The sequence below is a fragment of the Lissotriton vulgaris genome, chromosome 9, assembly GCF_964263255.1.
Source record: "Lissotriton vulgaris chromosome 9, aLisVul1.2, whole genome shotgun sequence".
Lineage (NCBI taxonomy): Eukaryota > Metazoa > Chordata > Amphibia > Caudata > Salamandridae > Lissotriton > Lissotriton vulgaris.
The window spans coordinates 845300727-845319928 of NC_141697.1; the positions used below are offsets into that span (position 1 = coordinate 845300727).

The 19202-nt window shown below is 49.2% G+C and overlaps 1 protein-coding gene across 1 annotated transcript in view; it reads right to left on the bottom strand.

Moving 5' to 3' along the window:
- Positions 1-19202, bottom strand: part of LOC147692351 (solute carrier family 22 member 6-B-like) — a 539129-nt gene that overhangs the window by 188613 nt on the left and 331314 nt on the right. The window lies entirely within an intron of this gene.

The following is a 19202-nucleotide window of genomic DNA, read 5'->3' on the forward strand; positions in this document are numbered from 1 at the left end:
GTTATGCCTTTTAATCTTCAGAGACAAATGCTCCACGAGTGGATGTCAGGTCTGGAGATTATCAGCCATATTCATGAAAATCGGCATTTGCGATTCTGAAATAGCGAAAAATAGCGAATCGCTATTCAGAAATCGCAAATCCGAATTCATGAATAATTGCGATTAATAAAAGCGATTCGCACGCGATCGCAAAATCCGATAGCGATCCGATTGAAATTGCGATTAATCGCAGATTAATCGCTATTTCCGCCTACCCGCGCCTGGACTGCGATCTCGCAAATAGCGATATCGCTATTTGCGATATCGCTATTTGCGAGATCGCAAACTCGCGAGATCGGGAAAACGGGAAGTCGCATTTCGAGCCCAGTGATGACATCACAACCAGGAAGCTGCCGGTTCCCACCACCATTTTGCACATTGAGGCACAGAGAGAGGGAGCACATTGTAGAGCTGCAGCACATCTTGGCAAGTAAACAGATCCACAGATCCACAACCCATACCATGGCTGAGGAAGCTGCACCTGGGACCAGCAGCTCGTCTGGGAGAAAGAGAAAACTCAAATTCTCTGAGCAAGAGCTGGAACACCTAATCGAGGGGGTTGTGGCCAACCACGACCAACTGTTTGGCGCAAATTCACGCAGGGTCCCAGAAATGGAGAAGCGGCGCATGTGGCAGGGGATAGCCTCAGCAGTGAACTCGGTGGGAGTGGCAGCCAGGTCCCTGGAAGAACTCAAAAAGCGGTGGTACGACCTCCGAGGCCGTGCCAAGGAGAAGGTGGCGGCGCGCCTTGGGGAGTCCTTGGGAACAGGAGGAGGAGGACCAACGGTACCACCAAACACCGCCATGGAGGACCAGGTTGAGAACACCCTGGAGAGGGAGGCCTGTGTGGGTTTCACTACACTGGACTCATCCTGCCCCACACAAGACACCCAAGGTAAGTGGCATGCGACTGCGACCCTGCCCCCTATGGATGGCCATGACCAAATAGGCTCCCCCAATGTCCCATAGGCATGCCATAGTTGCACATCAAGGAATGTCCTGAAGCATTGTGGGAGATGTAGTCTGGCCACAATGTTGTAGTACCACAATGCAGCCAGTCAGGTCCCAATGCACACAAAGTCACTGCCATTCAGGGAATGTCACCCAGCATGCATGTAGCAACTGCACGTCAGCCAGATGCATGCAACTAATGGTCCACCACTTACCCCCACAGGTGGCGATACCAGTGACAGTGACAGGCTGGAGATCGACTAGGGCGTCCCGGAGGTGGAGGCGCCAACACCTACCCAGGCACCAGCCCCTGCCGCTGCATCTGCACGAGCAGCAACTACCACCAGCAGCGTCCCCCCTGCAACTGGTGCAGCGCCCACATCCGCTGGCATGGCAGCCCCCATTGTGACTCCTGCCACCGCTGCTCCTCCCAGAGCCGCAGCCAGGGCAGTCACTCCTGTGCCCCCTGCATCAACTGGTACTGCCACACCAGCAGGCACACCCCCTGCGACTAGCTCACCTGCAACACCGGCGGCCTTACCCCCAGCAGCTGTCGCCTCAACATCCGGGGCTGCGCCACTGTCCACTCAGCGGCCAGCCTCACAATCAGGCCAGCAGGGCAGGCGTGGCAGGTCACGCCAGCGCTGCGCAGCAGCTACCAGGCAGGCCAATGCTGATGGACTGGCGCGGCTCAGCACCGAGAGACGGATGCTGCGCATCCACCAGCGCCAGGCTCAGCAGCAGGGAGCTATTCAGCTCCAACTACACAATATTGGCCGCAACGTGGCATCTGTTGCTGGGCACATTGAAGGCATGAGGGCCGACCTGGCCGGTGTGGGAGCTGGAATGGCCCGCATTGCTGCAGCCGTGGAGGCCAACACCCGTGCCATGTTAAGAGTGCGCAGTGGGCAACGCCGGCACCACCGCCAACTATTGACCCAGCTTGGCACTAACAGCAGGGCAAGCTATGTGTCTGCAAATGCCACATCTCTTTTGGGGCGGCGCAGTCTGACCCAGCAGCACGCTATCATCCAGTGCAGTGAGGACATGACGAGGGTGCTGGAGACCCTCACCACGGCCGTCGTGGCTCTTCACCCTCCACCTATTCCATCTGTTGTGGGGGGTGATGATGCGAGTGAGGGGGCGTCCAGCCTGAGCTCACAATCTGCCTCACAGGCCCCACTACCCACCCGCAGCACCAGGACCCCCCCATTGCCTGAAGCCCCGGAGGAGGAAGCCCCTCAGAGGCGTTTAGGAGGAACACGCACTAGGCACACCTAGAGAACTGTACCTCAACAATGGCACAGGCTGAGGTCAAGCCTGCCATGCACTCATGCACTGCAGTATGGGGTAATACTGTTTGTTGGACTAATTTGGACAGTACCTTATATTTAATTTTGTGAATTCAACAAGTACTTTTATTTTGCCATTTGGACAGAACCTTATATTTCATCTTGTGAATTCAACAAGTACTTTTATTTTGCCATTTGGACAGAACCTCATGTTTAAGTTTGTGAATTTAACAAATACATTTATTTTCCTACACACATTAGCGTTGTGTCATCATTACATTTTGCATGCATTGTTGATTTGTGGGGTGATGGAAGTGGTTGTACTAGAAACTGTTCACTGTGATGTGGTTGCGACGTCTGTGCCCTTCTGCTCGGTTCTCCCCTTGTGCATGGCGCGCATGTGCAGGTGGCCGGTTGTCCCCCTCAGATTCACTGCCAGAGATGTCAACAGGTATCCGGCGCTTGGTTGCAATGTTATGTAGTATTGCGCAGACAGCCACTATGCGGCAGCACTTTTCAGGACTGTAATACATGGCCCCACCTGTCTTGTGCAGTATGCAGAACCTGCTCTTGAGCAGGCCAAATGTCCTTTCTATGCAATTCCTTGTCCGTATGTGTGCAATATTGTAGCGCCGTTGCTGGGGTGTAGCAGGGTTGAGGTATGGGGTCAGGAGGTATTCACAGAGGGCGTAGCCACTGTCACCTGAATGAGAGGAGCAGATGGTGATTGCCTGTGCTGCGCTGTTACATCTTTGCAATGTGACATTTCAATCGAAGTGCACTTACCAAGTAGGTGTCCTTCCTCAAACTCTCCCCTGACCAGTCGTCTGTGGAGTGCGCTGTGCCGGAAAATGAAGGAGTCATGGGTACTCCCTGGGTACCGTGCGACGATGTCAGTGATGTATGTCTTGGCATTGCAGACCATCTGGATGTTGAGGGAGTGGTAGCACTTTCTATTGCGGAACATATACTCAGTGCCAGCTGGTGGGCAGATGGCGACGTGGGTACAGTCTATACATCCGAGCACATGTGGAAAATGGGCTACATTGTAAAATTGTAGCTTTGTCATGTCCAATTCCTGTTGGCTGGCGGGGAATTTGATGTGACGGTGTAGCTGGGTGAGCATGGCGTCAACAAAAGTGTGGAGGCAGCGTGACATGGTGGGCTGGGATATTCCCCCAGCAGCCGCTACTACCCCCTGGAAACTTCCGGGGGCCAGGAGGTGCAGGCTACACAATACCTGCACATGTGTAGGCACAGCATTGGTACGGCTTGTTGGGTGCTGCATCAGGGGGTCAAGGTCCTGTATTAGCTGCATTATCATTTCCCCATTCAGCCTGTATTTAGCATATATCTGCTCCCTGGTTTGGCCCAGCAAGGTGACCCGCTGGCGGAATATCCTGTCCTGGATCCTGCGTCTCCTCCGTGCTAATCGCTGTAGCCTGCGACGCCTCACCACCATGTACATTCCTGGCATTGTGGGACTCCTAATGCTGCTGCTGCTGATGGTCCTTATGTGTGATTGGTCAGGCCAGTACCTGTTGGTGATAGGACAACGGTTTTTTGAAAGTTTTTTTTCCATGGCTTTCATGGTTACCACCTGCTTTGAGTTGTCCTTATTTTGCGCGGTGCAAAATGCGAATTTTGGGTTTTTCGCTAATTGCGATTTTTCTTGAATACCGATTGCGATTGTTTTGCGATTTCGCTATTATTATCGCAGAATCCGTGGTGTGTCTCTATTTCGGAATCGCTAATGCTCAGCGGCTGGGATTCTGCTAATATATTAGCGATTTCGCAAATATGCGTTAGCGATTTTGCTATTTTGTTGTTGAATGCCGATGACGGAAATTGCGCCCGCATTTGCGAATTCGCAGCGATTGCGGGCGCAATTTCACTTCATGAATCAGGCTGTATCTTCCTATCATCCCGTCATAGTTTGGCACTAGCCGCCATATTCATGAAAATCGGCATTTGCGATTCTGAAATAGCGAAAAATAGCGAATCGCTATTCAGAAATCGCAAATCCGAATTCATGAATAATTGCGATTAAAAAAAGCGATTCGCACGCGATCGCAAAATCCGATAGCGATCCGATTGAAATTGCGATTACGCAGATTAATCGCTATTTCCGCCTACCCGCGCCTGGACTGCGATCTCGCAAATAGCATTATCGCTATTTGCGAGATCGCAAACTCGCGAGATCGGGAAAACGGGAAGTCGCATTTCGAGCCCAGTGATGACATCACAACCAGGAAGCTGCCGGTTCCCACCACCATTTTGCACATTGAGGCACAGAGAGAGGGAGCACATTGTAGAGCTGCAGCACATCTTGGCAAGTAAACAGATCCACAGATCCACAACCCATACCATGGCTGAGGAAGCTGCACCTGGGACCAGCAGCTCGTCTGGGAGAAAGAGAAAACTCAAATTCTCTGAGCAAGAGCGGGAACACCTAATCGAGGGGGTTGTGGCCAACCACGACCAACTGTTTGGCGCAAATTCACGCAGGGTCCCAGAAATGGAGAAGCGGCGCATATGGCAGGGGATAGCCTCAGCAGTGAACTCGGTGGGAGTGGCGGCCAGGTCCCTGGAAGAACTCAAAAAGCGGTGGTACGACCTCCGAGGCTGTGCCAAGGAGAAGGTAGTGGCGCGCCTTGGGGAGTCCTCGGGAACAGGAGGAGGAGGACCAACGGTACCACCAAACACCGCCATGGAGGACCAGGTTGAGAACACCCTGGAGAGGGAGGCCTGTGTGGGTTTCACTACACTGGACTCATCCTGCCCCACACAAGACACCCAAGGTAAGTGGCATGCGACTGCGACCCTGCCCCCTATGGATGGCCATGACCAAATAGGCTCCCCCAATGTCCCATAGGCATGCCATAGTTGCACATCAAGGAATGTCCTGAAGCATTGTGGGAGATGTAGTCTGGCCACAATGTTGTAGTACCACAATGCAGCCAGTCAGGTCCCAATGCACACAAAGCCACTGCCATTCAGGGAATGTCACCCAGCATGCAAGTAGCAACTGCACGTCAGCCAGATGCATGCAACTAATGGTCCACCACTTACCCCCACAGGTGGCGATACCAGTGACAGTGACAGGCTGGAGATCGACGAGGGCGTCCCGGAGGTGGAGGCGCCAACACCTACCCAGGCACCAGCCCCTGCCGCTGCATCTGCACGAGCAGCAACTACCACCAGCAGCGTCCCCCCTGCAACTGGTGCAGCGCCCACATCCGCTGGCATGGCAGCCCCCATTGTGCCTCCTGCCACCGCTGCTCCTCCCAGAGCCGCAGCCAGGGCAGTCACTCCTGTGCCCCCTGCATCAACTGGTATTGCCACACCAGCAGCACACCCCCTGCGACTAGCTCACCTGCAACACCGGCGGCCTTACCCCCAGCAGCTGTCGCCTCAACATCCGGGGCTGCGCCACTGTCCACTCAGCGGCCAGCCTCACAATCAGGCCAGCAGGGCAGGCGTGGCAGGTCACGCCAGCGCTGCGCAGCAGCTACCAGGCAGGCCAATGCTGATGGACTGGCGCGGCTCAGCATCGAGAGACGGATGCTGCGCATCCACCAGCGCCAGGCTCAGCAGCAGGGAGCTATTCAGCTCCAACTACACAATATTGGCCGCAACGTGGCATCTGTTGCTGGGCACATTGAAGGCATGAGGGCCGACCTGGCCGGTGTGGGAGCTGGAATGGCCCGCATTGCTGCAGCCGTGGAGGCCAACACCCGTGCCATGTTAAGAGTGCGCAGTGGGCAACGCCGGCACCACCGCCAACTATTGACCCAGCTTGGCACTAACAGCAGGGCAAGCTATGTGTCTGCAAATGCCACATCTCTTTTGGGGCGGTGCAGTCTGACCCAGCAGCACGCTATCATCCAGTGCAGTGAGGACATGACGAGGGTGCTGGAGACCCTCACCACGGCCGTCGTGGCTCTTCACCCTCCACCTATTCCATCTGTTGTGGGGGGTGATGATGCGAGTGAGGGGGCGTCCAGCCTGAGCTCACAATCTGCCTCACAGGCCCCACTACCCACCCGCAGCACCAGGATCCCCCCATTGCCTGAAGCCCCGGAGGAGGAAGCCCCTCAGAGGCGTTTAGGAGGAACACGCACTAGGCACACCTAGAGAACTGTACCTCAACAATGGCACAGGCTGAGGTCAAGCCTGCCATGCACTCATGCACTGCAGTATGGGGTAATACTGTTTGTTGGACTAATTTGGACAGTACCTTATATTTAATTTTGTGAATTCAACAAGTACTTTTATTTTGCCATTAGGACAGAACCTTATATTTCATTTTGTGAATTCAACAAGTACTTTTATTTTGCCATTTGGACAGAACCTCATGTTTAAGTTTGTGAATTTAACAAATACATTTATTTTCCTACACACATTAGCGTTGTGTCATCATTACATTTTGCATGCATTGTTGATTTGTGGGGTGATGGAAGTGGTTGTACTAGAAACTGTTCACTGTGATGTGGTTGCGACGTCTGTGCCCTTCTACTGGGTTCTCCCCTTGTGCATGGCGCGCATGTGCAGGTGGCCGGTTGTCCCCCTCAGATTCACTGCCAGAGATGTCAACAGGTATCCGGCGCTTGGTTGCAATGTTATGTAGTATTGCGCAGACAGCCACTATGCGGCAGCACTTTTCAGGACTGTAATACATGGCCCCACCTGTCTTGTGCAGTATGCGGAACCTGCTCTTGAGCAGGCCAAATGTCCTTTCTATGCAATTCCTTGTCCGTATGTGTGCAATATTGTAGCGCCGTTGCTGGGGTGTAGCAGGATTGAGGTATGGGGTCAGGAGGTATTCACGGAGGGCGTAGCCACTGTCACCTGAATGAGAGGAGCAGATGGTGATTGCCTGTGCTGCGCTGTTACATCTTTGCAATGTGGCATTTCAATCGAAGTGTACTTACCAAGTAGGTGTCCTTCCCCAAACTCTCCCCTGACCAGTCGTCTGTGCAGTCCGCTGTGCCGGAAAATGAAGGAGTCATGGGTACTCCCTGGGTACCGTGCGACGATGTCAGTGATGTATGTCTTGGCATTGCAGACCATCTGGATGTTGAGGGAGTGGTAGCACTTTCTATTGCGGAACATATACTCAATGCCAGCTGGTGGGCAGATGGCGACGTGGGTACAGTCTATACATCCGAGCACATGTGGAAAATGGGCTACATTGTAAAATTGTAGCTTTGTCATGTCCAATTCCTGTTGGCTGGCGGGGAATTTGATGTGACGGTGTAGCTGGGTGAGCATGGCGTCAACAAAAGTGTGGAGGCAGCGTGACATGGTGGGCTGGGATATTCCCCCAGCAGCCGCTACTACCCCCTGGAAACTTCCGGAGGCCAGGAGGTGCAGGCTACACAATACCTGCACATGTGTAGGCACAGCATTGGTACGGCTTGTTGGGTGCTGCATCAGGGGGTCAAGGTCCTGTATTAGCTGCATTATCATTTCCCCATTCAGCCTGTATTTAGCATATATCTGCTCCCTGGTTTGGCCCAGCAAGGTGACCCGCTGGCGGAATATCCTGTCCTGGATCCTGCGTCTCCTCCGTGCTAATCGCTGTAGCCTGCGACGCCTCACCACCATGTACATTCCTGGCATTGTGGGACTCCTAATGCTGCTGCTGCTGATGGTCCTTATGTGTGATTGGTCAGGCCAGTACCTGTTGGTGATAGGACAACGGTTTTTTGAAAGTTTTTTTTCCATGGCTTTCATGGTTACCACCTGCTTTGAGTTGTCCTTATTTTGCGCGGTGCAAAATGCGAATTTTGGGTTTTTCGCTAATTGCGATTTTTCTTGAAAACTGATTGCGATTGTTTTGCGATTTCGCTATTATTATCGCAGAATCCGTGGTGTGTCGCTATTTCGGAATCGCTAATGCTCAGCGGCTGGGATTCTGCGAATATATTAGCGATTTCGCAAATATGCGTTAGCGATTTCGCTATTTTGTTGTTGAATGCCGATGACGGAAATTGCGCCCGCATTTGCGCATCAGCGCGTCAACAAGATGGCCAAAAGAGGTCCTCGTTTCCCAAAAGTTGGGAATTGGGAGGAATTTTGCGGGCAGTTTCGTAAAAATCGCTGCATTTTTACAATACTGCCGATTTCGCAATTTTTTTGCAAATCGCGAAATCCTGTAGGGTCTGAGGAATGCAGACCTTTGAGTGGAGGAAATGGCTCAAATGTCATCCCGAGTGGCAAATGCGTCAAGGTCTCCCCATGAAAAGTCAACAAGTGCTCATTCCGAATGCAAGCCTGCGAAAACTGGCGTTTACTTGGTGTTATGACCTTCCATGTGCAGGTCATATGTGAGGAGCAAAAACTCTGGAAAAGATGCTGCAACATTTCAGGTGGCCTACTATTTGCCTGAATGTCCTTTCATGTGTACGAGACTGTACTATCTGTGCACCGATGATAACGGATCACCGCCAAGCTCAGGGTTTACCTCGGATCATGCCCACACCCGAAATGCCATGGGAAAGATTCTCAGTGGACTTCGTGGTAGGGCTGCCTAAAGACCAGGGAAAGACCACTATCATAGTGGTGATTGACTACCTGTCCAAAATGGGCCATTTTATTGCATGTAGCAAGCCCCCACAGAAAGCCAACTGGCTCAACTGCTGCTCACTCACATTGTCCATTTCCATGATCTTCCCCAAGTCATAGTGTATGATAGGGAGCCCCAGTTTACAGAAAGGTTCTGGAAGACTTGGTGTTCCATGTTACAAATCACCTCCCCCCTCTCCACGAGTTTCCATCCTCAAACAGATGGCCAGACAGAGAGGTTGAACCAAACTCTTAAGCAATACCCGAGGTGCTATGTCAATACCACTACTGATGCTTGGGTTGATTGGTTATGGGCAGCTGAGATAGCCTACAGCAATGCCATATACTCATCAACTAAACACCCCCCTTTTTCTGTACCTATGGGTTCTATCCACAGTTTACTCCTTTGATCTTGCCTGACACTAACACAAAGCTACCTGATTTACGTGCAAGATTAGTGTTTATGCGTAGAACTCTGTTAGAGGCTCAGAATAACCTGATGAAAGCCAAAGACAGGTACAGAGCACAAACATACAAACACCGCAGGCCAGGACAAATATTCAAGCAGGGGAACTGGGTGTGGCTGTCCACCAAGCATATCAAGTTCCGCCTGCACAGCGTGTTTAATCCCAAGTACATAGGCCCCTATCGGGTGGTTAAACACATAAACTGAGGCTACCTGCCACTTCTGAATACATCCTTTTTTCATTGTTTCCCTCCTCAAACCCTCTATCCGGCCTGTGAGGAGATCACCCAAACCCATATGGGTCCAACAGGACCAAGAGTATGAGGTTAAGGGAATTCTGGGCGCGAAGGTGGTGCGGGGTAGGTTGTGATACTTGGTCTCCTGGAAGGGATACGGTCGGCAAGAGGATTTCTGGGAACCTGTCGCTGTTGTGCACGCCCCCAAACTGGTTGCCAAATTCCAGTCTGCATCCAGACAAGCCGTCTGGCAGTAAGTGAACCTTGGGAGAGTAATGTCCTGTCACGATATCCCTGCCGGTAAGTCACTGCCTGCCTTTGTTGCTGGCTTGGCGGTGTTCGGGACGATCCAGTACCAAAATACTTTAATCCCCAGCAGGACTTGTGAGTCAAGTGTCACGTGGCACTCACCCAAGGCCGGAAACAGGATTAAGAGGCAAATGCTGGAATGCCGTGGTGCCGATAATTCCTGACTTTGTGCCCCTTGCAGACTTCTTCTAATAATACCACGTTTTATTGAGGTGGTAAGAGTGCACAGGCACTGTTCCTTGTGATCGCCTAAATCTGTGCGAGCGACCTCGAGGTTGTCCCTCGCTACGTTCCAGTGGTGTTACGAGACCCGTTTTTCTCCAGTCTTCACGGAGGTAACGATATACATTCTGTGTTTCCTAAGTCCCGCACTCCTCTGTTGGAGGAGACCTGTGGCTTAAGGTCACGTGCAGAGGAGCCCTTGTGTTTGTTTTCTCCATTTGCCCACGTACTCCTCTGTGGGAGGAGAACTGTTGCGCAAGGTCTCATGCAGAGGAGCCCTTTTGATTAACATACTGATAAAGATATTGCTGGCAAACCATTTCATACATACACCAAAGGGTCCGTTAAAGAAACTATTTATTAAATGTTATTTGGTATATGGAAATGGTGACATTATGATTTCTTTCGTTGTTCAAACCGATGAATATTGACTAAGGACAAGAGGTTATTGTTCTTAGCTCAGGAAACTAAGCCCCATTAGCTTTTGCCTTTTGTTGTTTTATTTCTGTTATAGGAGAGAGGTTTGGAGAGGGTGTGTTGCCACTTTGGCTAGGTACCTGACCTCACTTCAAACACACTGGTAGGTGCAATAGGGAATATAGGAAGCATAATTCTAGTATGTGGTAATACAGTCATATTTCATTTACATGATTTTCTTGTTCTTTTGTCTTGCAACCATAGTGTATTGAGGTGAACTTGCTGCTGCCCTCTGCTCTCTTCTATGTCCTAGACTCAACTTATTTTGCTTTTCAGGTGAGGGGTGGGAGACATTTAAAGCTGCATTACTTATCGCTTTGTGTTTTTATAGACTTTATTCTGTAGAACCTGTGCTTAAACTGTGTTCTTCTATCCTCCTCAGATCTCCCTCCCAGCAGTCCCTACCTTTTCCTTCCCCCGCCCGATTACCCCATAAGTCTGTGTTTTTTCCTAAATGCCAGACTTGGGGTTGTCTAGAGGTGGGCCCCTTTAGAGCATCAACACAGCCCTGAGGATTTGTGCGGAGGAGCCTGACAGTAGCTGTGTGGCCACCCAACTTAAAAAAGGACCTTACAATACCTTTGGATTAATGGAACTAGGATATAAGATCTGACGGATACATGTGCCAGTGTTACTATGGTGAGAAACATACTGGTTTCCCCTGAGCAATACCTGCTTGGGAGAACTTACCCAGTCACCAATGCTGACAGTGTTACCACTAACCATGCGCTGACTATGGTGACTTTAGACTGCGGGGTGGTTACTGGCCTGAAACAGGCAGTGGTCTCTCCAAAGCTATCAGCTGCATGTGTGCTTGGCAATGACCTGGAAACCTCAGCATGGGCTGAGGTTGAACTGAAATCCCATGCAGCAATGTTGGATATCCCTGAACTGGTGTGTGTAAAAACAAGAGCACGAAGCAAGAGACAGGGTAAAAAGGAAGTGTTGGAGCATGAAAGTATGGCTCAACCTTCCAAAAGAAAAGCTAAGAAGACTGAGGAACCAATCTCAGTACAGCAAAAGGATCAGGACCCCTCTCCTCAGGGCAGAGGACTTGGACACCCCAGAGGGAACTGAGGCCATTGAGCTTGACTCTTAACTCTTAGGCCCAGGGGGACCCTCTCGGGAAGACCTGTGTCTTGGACAGCAGGTCTGTCCAACTCCTAATGGCCTGAGGCAGCAAGATGCTGCACAGGAAAAGGGAGATATCTGTGGTACCTACAGAGTTTATTGGGAAGAGAGACTACTGTACACTGAGGCCAGAGTCCCCAACCCTGGAGCGACTAGGAAAGTGGTAGTGCCTCAGAAGTACAGGGAGTTTCTCCTAACTTTAGCTCATGCCATCCCCCTGGCTGGACATCAGGGCTAAACCAAGACATGGGAAAGGCTAGTTAGCCAATTTTACTGGCCTAGATGCACCAGAAAGTAAAGGAATTTGTCAGCTCCTGTGTCAACTGTCAGGCCAGTTGCAAGACAGGTGGCCCATCAAAGGCCCCACTGATACCCCTTCCTGTGGTAGTGGTTGCTTTTGAAAGGGTAAATATGGACATAGTGGGTCCACTTGAACCTCCCACAGCATCAGGGAACAAATTCTTTCTAGTGGTAGTGGACCATGCCACTTGGTACCCTAGGGCAATTCCCCTTAGGACTACTACAGCTCCTGCAGTAGCTAAGGCCCTCATTGGTGCCTTCACCAAGGTAGGGTTTCCTAAGCAGGTGGTTTAAGACAGAGGTTCCAACTACACTATACCTGTGATGAGGGTACAGGTGCATGAGCCCTATGCCCCTACAGTGTCTACATCAATTCTTAGACATTGCAAGTGCAGTGCTGCCATTAAGAGTATATGGTGCTGGGAGTTTGTCATTACAGACTCCACAGTGTCGTAATTTGACAATGGCCGAGTTAGCGCTTAGCTGTTGCTACACGTTTTCCCGCTTAAATTGACTATTCATGGAAACGCCATTTTGCATGTCACGGCGGTCATCTTAGATCATGAGCCGCCTCGTGGTCGGCGTGCCCTTTAGTCCGTTGTCCGTGCCACTGACCACTAGAGTTTGCCCAGCTGTGGTAAATTTTAATTACCTATGCGGAATTTTATGCGGTAAAGTTCAATAAGAATAACTCAGTCAAAAATAAGAGACAGAATCCGTGGTATTTGAGGTTTTAAAAGGGGTTTTATTCCTTAAAAAGGAATTGGTTCGAACCAGGTATCATGTTCCATCACCACAAGGGTTCAGGAAGGGAATGGATATGGACATGAACAAGTACAATGATTTATTAACGGAACATCATATATATAGTCAATGCATTTACAGTAGAGATTGATGCAGAAGGCGTAACGGCTGAGAGAAACGCGATAAGGACACATATACGTAACAGAAGGCGTGCATGAGGGCGTACACGGAGGTGTGTGCTAGACAACGTCACTTGAAACGTATCACAGGTGGGTGGATCCATAGAAGAATCCTGCAGTGTCAGCAGAAATACATGGCAGAGATGCGTGCGCAGCAGCATGACGTGTAATTGATGTGTAATTGACGTGGAACTGGAGGGTGAAGGGGACTTGATATTTAGCCCTACATGAGGAGACAGAAGTCTGGGGTGTCAGAACAACCTAAACCCAAATCATATCTATATCTTGTGTTTAAGGAACTGTATTATCTAGAAGGAAAGGTCTCTCGGGCAGAGGCTATTCTATACTGACTGCTAGTGCGTGCATATGCGACTACGTGTCTACGTGTAAAGCAAGGGGGCCATGGGCCTACCATGGTAACAGGAGCTATGAATTACTTGCATGGAGACAGAAAAGCCGGGCCCTTTGCTCTGCAGCTGGGAAGATGTTTTCCTAAACTACTAGACAGGAATGTATTTTCGAGGAGCGGAGCAGATAACTTGAAGGCTGAATACAGTCTTGGCAGGAAGGCAGGCCGAGCCAGGCACCGCTCGCCGCACAGGGAGTAAGGCAGAGGTCAGGAAGCAGCTGACTGTAGTTTTCAGATACAGAAGGCAGAAAGGGCTCGATGGCAGGAATCAGGGCCTAACTCACCAGAGCTAGTAAAACATGAAAAGTGCACCATGTAAAGACGTTGGCAAGGCACACTTAGGAACCGAATATCCGACCCATTCATGGTGGATCTGAAAGAGGACATGTTAACGTTAGACGCAAATGTATTGGCGTCTTCATAGCTGGAAGTGGAGGGAACATACTTGTACTTGAAGCACGTACATGGAGCCGTTGGGGTCTACGATAGGGGACACAATTGACCATAAAATTCATATTACCTCATTCCCTCCTTGTCCCCTACGGACCCTTCATGATATATCAATCCTCATTAATCTATCAATCTGTTCATTTAACATCATTTGCTCTTCTTTCTTCTTACGATGTTTCGAATGGGGACTTGAATGAGGAATACATGATGTCGCGCACAAGCCGCAAATCGCTGGCCCACATTGCAAACACAGGCAACAACTGAATACTATGAGAAGGGCAATACCTAGGAAGGATAGGATCTTCCATCCCCAGGCTGATAACACGCTCCAGAACCAACCGGACCAAGTCCAGGTGCCTGGATCCTGGTGTATCTGACTTGCAATCTTGTGAAGACGAGTTATGGCTCTATATACTGATGGCGCGTTTTCTGGAATGAAAACACAGCAGCTCGATCCGATGACTCTACAGGCTCCGCCCCTATCGGCCAGGATGACGTCAAGGACGAGACGATTTTGAAGAACAACAATCCGCATAGCAGACTGCTCCTCTGTTAAGTTACCTAGGGGGGAAGTAGTTTCATTCACTACTGCTTCAAGGGTTCTAGTTAATTTTCGTATGAGTTTACTATTAAAGACAGCACCTAAGTAGGGAAAGAAACCTTTATTGAAATCTGTATACTGCTCCCATGCCGTTTCAGTATAATCGACAATCGGGAGATCTCTCTGTGGCCTATTGTGTACTAGATGGATGTCCCTATGATAATCAGGAGGGGCTAGGAAAACGGGTGGCAGAAGGAATGCAATGTAACAGGTGCCATCCCAATCTAGAGGTAAACGTATATATGCGGTATGACCACAAACGAAGTAGGAATGACGGGAGGCTTTAAATGTAGACTTGCCCTTATCACTGAATTCGATCACAGTAGTACATTTACTATGACCCAGGTGTACTGAACCATTCTTTCTGACACATAATTCACCTTTGACTGGTAGCACGGACATAGCGGGCAAGACTGGTTCGGTTTCGGATTCAACATTCAGAATCATGAGGTTAAGTGTAAAATTACCTAATCCATATACTTCGTTTTCTAGATCAGTTCCTGTTCTTTTGGGAAGACCCTCCTTGTCAGGGAAACATACTTTATGCAGAACTGTGTTCAGATTTCCCCATACCCAGTTGCCCTGGTAAACTACGGAATCAGAATCTAAGGAATTAATTAAACTAAACCATGCACCACAGGAACCATTATGTGTGAACGGGTACGGGAAGAGGGGCAGAACTCCCTTGTATTTCTGATAGGGAGGGAGTCGGCCACATATCCAACAATTGGTAGCATTGCTGGTCTGATGGGAATGATGTAACATACTAATGAATGTGTTGTTGCGCAGCGCAAGTCGATAAGATAATTCATGCGGGTGCAGTTCACTGAAAGAGTGCTCAACACTGACATTTGAAGAAGAATGTGCACGTTTGAAAATAGGGTGATATATATGCAACAATACACTTGCAGCAATAATCATAAGACTCAGAAAAAACATAATCAATAATGTCACAATACAGTGACTGCGCAGTGATTTACAATATTCACGTTTCTTGAGCTGTCTCTGTCTATCTCTCTCTCTGTTGGGATCTAGGGGATACATGTCATAAACTCGTCTAACCGATTCACCTAGGGGAGGACTTAAACAATTAAACTGTCTGACTTGCTAGACCTCAATTTCAATTTATATTCTTGGGAAGAATTTTTCTCGGCCAAAGGGAGTTTTGAGTCAGTCTGTGGAGGAGGGCAGGGCTGGGAGTTTAGATCTGGCGTTAGTCCATGGAATTTCTTTATATGACTCGAATGAAGCCAACCCTTGCGGCCCTCGACTTTGATTGCTGTCCTTGTAGTTAGAAGTACGAGTTTCGGTGCTTGCCAGCGGGGCTCCAGCGGACTCCTCCTGTCGAAGTTCCTTACGAAAACGAGGTCTCCCGGAACCACTTCATGCGGCTTCACCTCGGTGTTGTCGGGAAAGGCTGCAGCAACCTGTGAACGACATGATTGTAGTGCAGACACCAAGGAGGCAAGGTAATCTGTCAGCATATTACAGTCAACATCAGTTATTTTGCGAGGCAGAGGCGTCCCCCACATATTCGGTGGCCTACCAAAGACCACCTCGTACGGGGATAGCCCTGTTCTGGAGTGTGCGACCATTCTCATATAAAAGAGTGCAACTGGTAAAGCTACTATCCAGTCGACACCCTTCTCTCTACAGATTTAGGCAAGACGTATTTTCAGAGTCTGATTATGTCTCTCTACGAGACCTGCTGCTTCGGGATGTCGGACACAGTGGAACTTCCATTGAAAGCCGAGCAGGAGAGATACCTGCTTCATAAGCTCAGACGAGAATGGCTGACCGTTATCGGAGTATACGATGCGGGGCAAACCATATCTGGGGAAGAATTCACGAACCAGCTGCTTAGCAGTGGTCGGAGCAGTGTAATCTGGGACTGGATATGCTTCTGTCCAACGGGAAAGAGCACATACAACTACGAGGACATATTTGAATCCTCGACAACGTTCCATCTGGATATAATCCATCTGGAGGACTTCAAAAGGGTGATCGGGAGGATGAAATCCACCTTGCTCTACAGGAATGCTTTTACCTGGGTTGAACTGACAGCAGATCATGCAAGTATGCACTTTCTGTTTGGCTGCTGCTCGTAAATGTTTATTGAACCAGATGTTTTGAATACTGTCTAACATGGCTTTTTCTCCTAAATGAGCAGGACTGTGTACGGTGTTAATGATTACTTGGACCATAGAGTCGGGGAGAAACCATATAGATTTTCCCTTCGTCATCCATCCCTGATCTGTCTGGACCCCTCCTAGTTCAGTCCATTTCTTGATTTCGTCTGGTGTAGCATGTGTCTGTATATCAATTACGTCTAGGGCGGGATCCTTAACTGTCATGCAATGTGTCGGTGTCTGGATTATTGTCTTTGTCAGGTCAGTTGCGTGAGTCTGAGTCTGAGCTGTATGCTTTGCTGTTCGGTCTGCCAGGTCGTTACCCTGGGAAATTGAATCTGTGACTTTCGTATGTGCCTTGCACTTCTTGATGGATATCGCTGTAGGCAGATGTATTGCATCTAACAGAGTTTGAATGAGGGGACCGTGCTGAATTTTGGCTCCGTGAGAGGTCAAAAAACCTCTCTCTCGCCAGAGTACACCGAAGTCGTGTACGACTCCGAATGCATAACGTGAATCTGTGTATATGTTAACTCTCTTGTTCTTGGCTTGAATACAGGCTTGGGTCAGAGCAATGAGCTCTGCTGCTTGAGCTGACAGGGTGTCTATACAATCCGTTTCTATGACTTCAGTTTCTGTCGTGACTGCGTAGGCTGCCACTAAGTCTCCTGTGCTTGTTCTCATGCATGAACCATCCACATAAAGTGTCAGGTCTGGATCTGGTAATGCGGTGTCTGTCAAGTCTTGTCTGGGTTTCGTCGTAATGGTAATGACTTCAATACAATCATGTACCAATGGGTCTGTCTCACTTAATGGCAGAAGTGTAGCAGGGTTCAATGTATTGCAACGTCTGATTTCTATGTGTGGCTGAAACAATGTCAATTCATAACCTGTCAGTCTTGCTATAGTCAAGTGCTGAGTCTGTGTTCGGTTTAAAAGAACTTCCACAGAGTGTGGAACTTGTACTGTCAATTGATGTCCTAACACTATGGAATCACTTTGTCTGATTGCTAGAGCTGTTGCTGCTACTGATTTCAAGCACGCAGGCAGAGCCTGGGCTACTGGATCCAATGTACTAGAAAAATAAGCACACGGTTTGTATGAACCTGCTTGATCCTGAGTGAGTACTGACAATGCAGTACCTTCACGTTCTGTGACAAAAAGTGTAAAAGGCTTACTGTAACATGGTGTTGCTAAAACTGGTGCTTGACATAAGGCTTTCTTTAAGTCCTCAAAAGCTTGTGTGTGTTCCTGAGTCCAAGGGAGGACAGTCGATGTCGCTGCCTCCTGGGTTGTCAACTGTATGAGTGGTTTCGCTAGAAATGCATACTGAGGGATCCATTGTCTACAGTAAGAAGTGAGGCCTATAAAGGCTCGTACCTCCTTTTGTGTCTTGGGTTGTGACATGTTTACAATTAACTGGATACGGTCAGGTGTTAGCTGTCTCCCCCCTTTGGTCAGCAAGTGCCCAAGGTAAACCACTTGCTGAACACAGAATTGCAGCTTCGAAGGGGACACCTTGTGTCCCTTGTCAGCCAGGAAATGCAAAACCGTCAATGATGCTTGCTCACATTCAGGTTCGCTGCGGGCGGTGATCAGCAGATCATCGACATACTGTAACAGGGCAGTGTTGTCAGGCATGTGTATACTGTCTAGTTGTCTTTTCAGTGCTTGGCTATAGATGCTGGGGCTTTCTGTGAATCCTTGAGGTGCGCGTGCAAATTTGAAGCTTCGACCATTTAAACAGAATCCGAAAAGGTATTGGCTTTCCGGATCAATCGGTACACTAAAGAAGGCGTTCTTCAGATCAATTACAGTGAAGAACGTGGCTTCGGAATCAATGGCAGTCAACAAAGACGAGATATCTGGGACCACAGGGTACTGTGGTACGATGCATTTATTCAATTCGCGCAGATCGATAACTAATCGATAAACTGGGGGTGCATTTGGATCAGTACGTTTAAGAATTGGAATGATGGGGGAGTTACATAGATTCGAGTCAGTTTCTACAACCACTCCTTGTGCAATGAGCTTGTCAATGATTTTCAGTAAAGCCACTACAGCATCTGGAGGTAACTTATATTGTCGGATTCGTGGTAAGACTACTCCTGGTCTGAGTGTGACTCGGTATGGTGTAATGTGCATACAACCTACATCAGTGGGGCTTTGTGCCCATAAATGTGCAGGAACATTCTGTAATCTGGGATCAATATCTCTCAACACATAGTGACCCTTAAAGTCACGTAAGAACAATCTTACTCCTTCCGGAGAGCAACAAATAACAGCTCCTAGAGCTTTCAGTGTCTTGATACCTAACAAGTTTTCTGGACATGATTTCGTTAACAATAAATCTGTAGTGCGAGACAATGGACCAACTAAAAGAGGTACTGGTTTCGATACTTCATTTACAATAGGTTTGCCTGAAAATCCAAGGGAAACATTCTGTGAGCCTGAGAGGGGTGCCCCTGGAACCTCGTCATGACTTATCGTTGTTCGGCTTGCCCCTGTATCAATCAAAAACTTCCTATCTTTCCCTAATACCTGGCTATGTACATAAGGACCCTCTTGATCTACAGGAACCTCAATAAGAGGGAAGCCAAATTCCCTCTCTAGGCTGTTTCATGTGTATCGCTGATAATCGGGGTAATCTGTTTGCGCATGCTGGTACATCTGTTGCGTTGCATGTTGTGTTGCGGC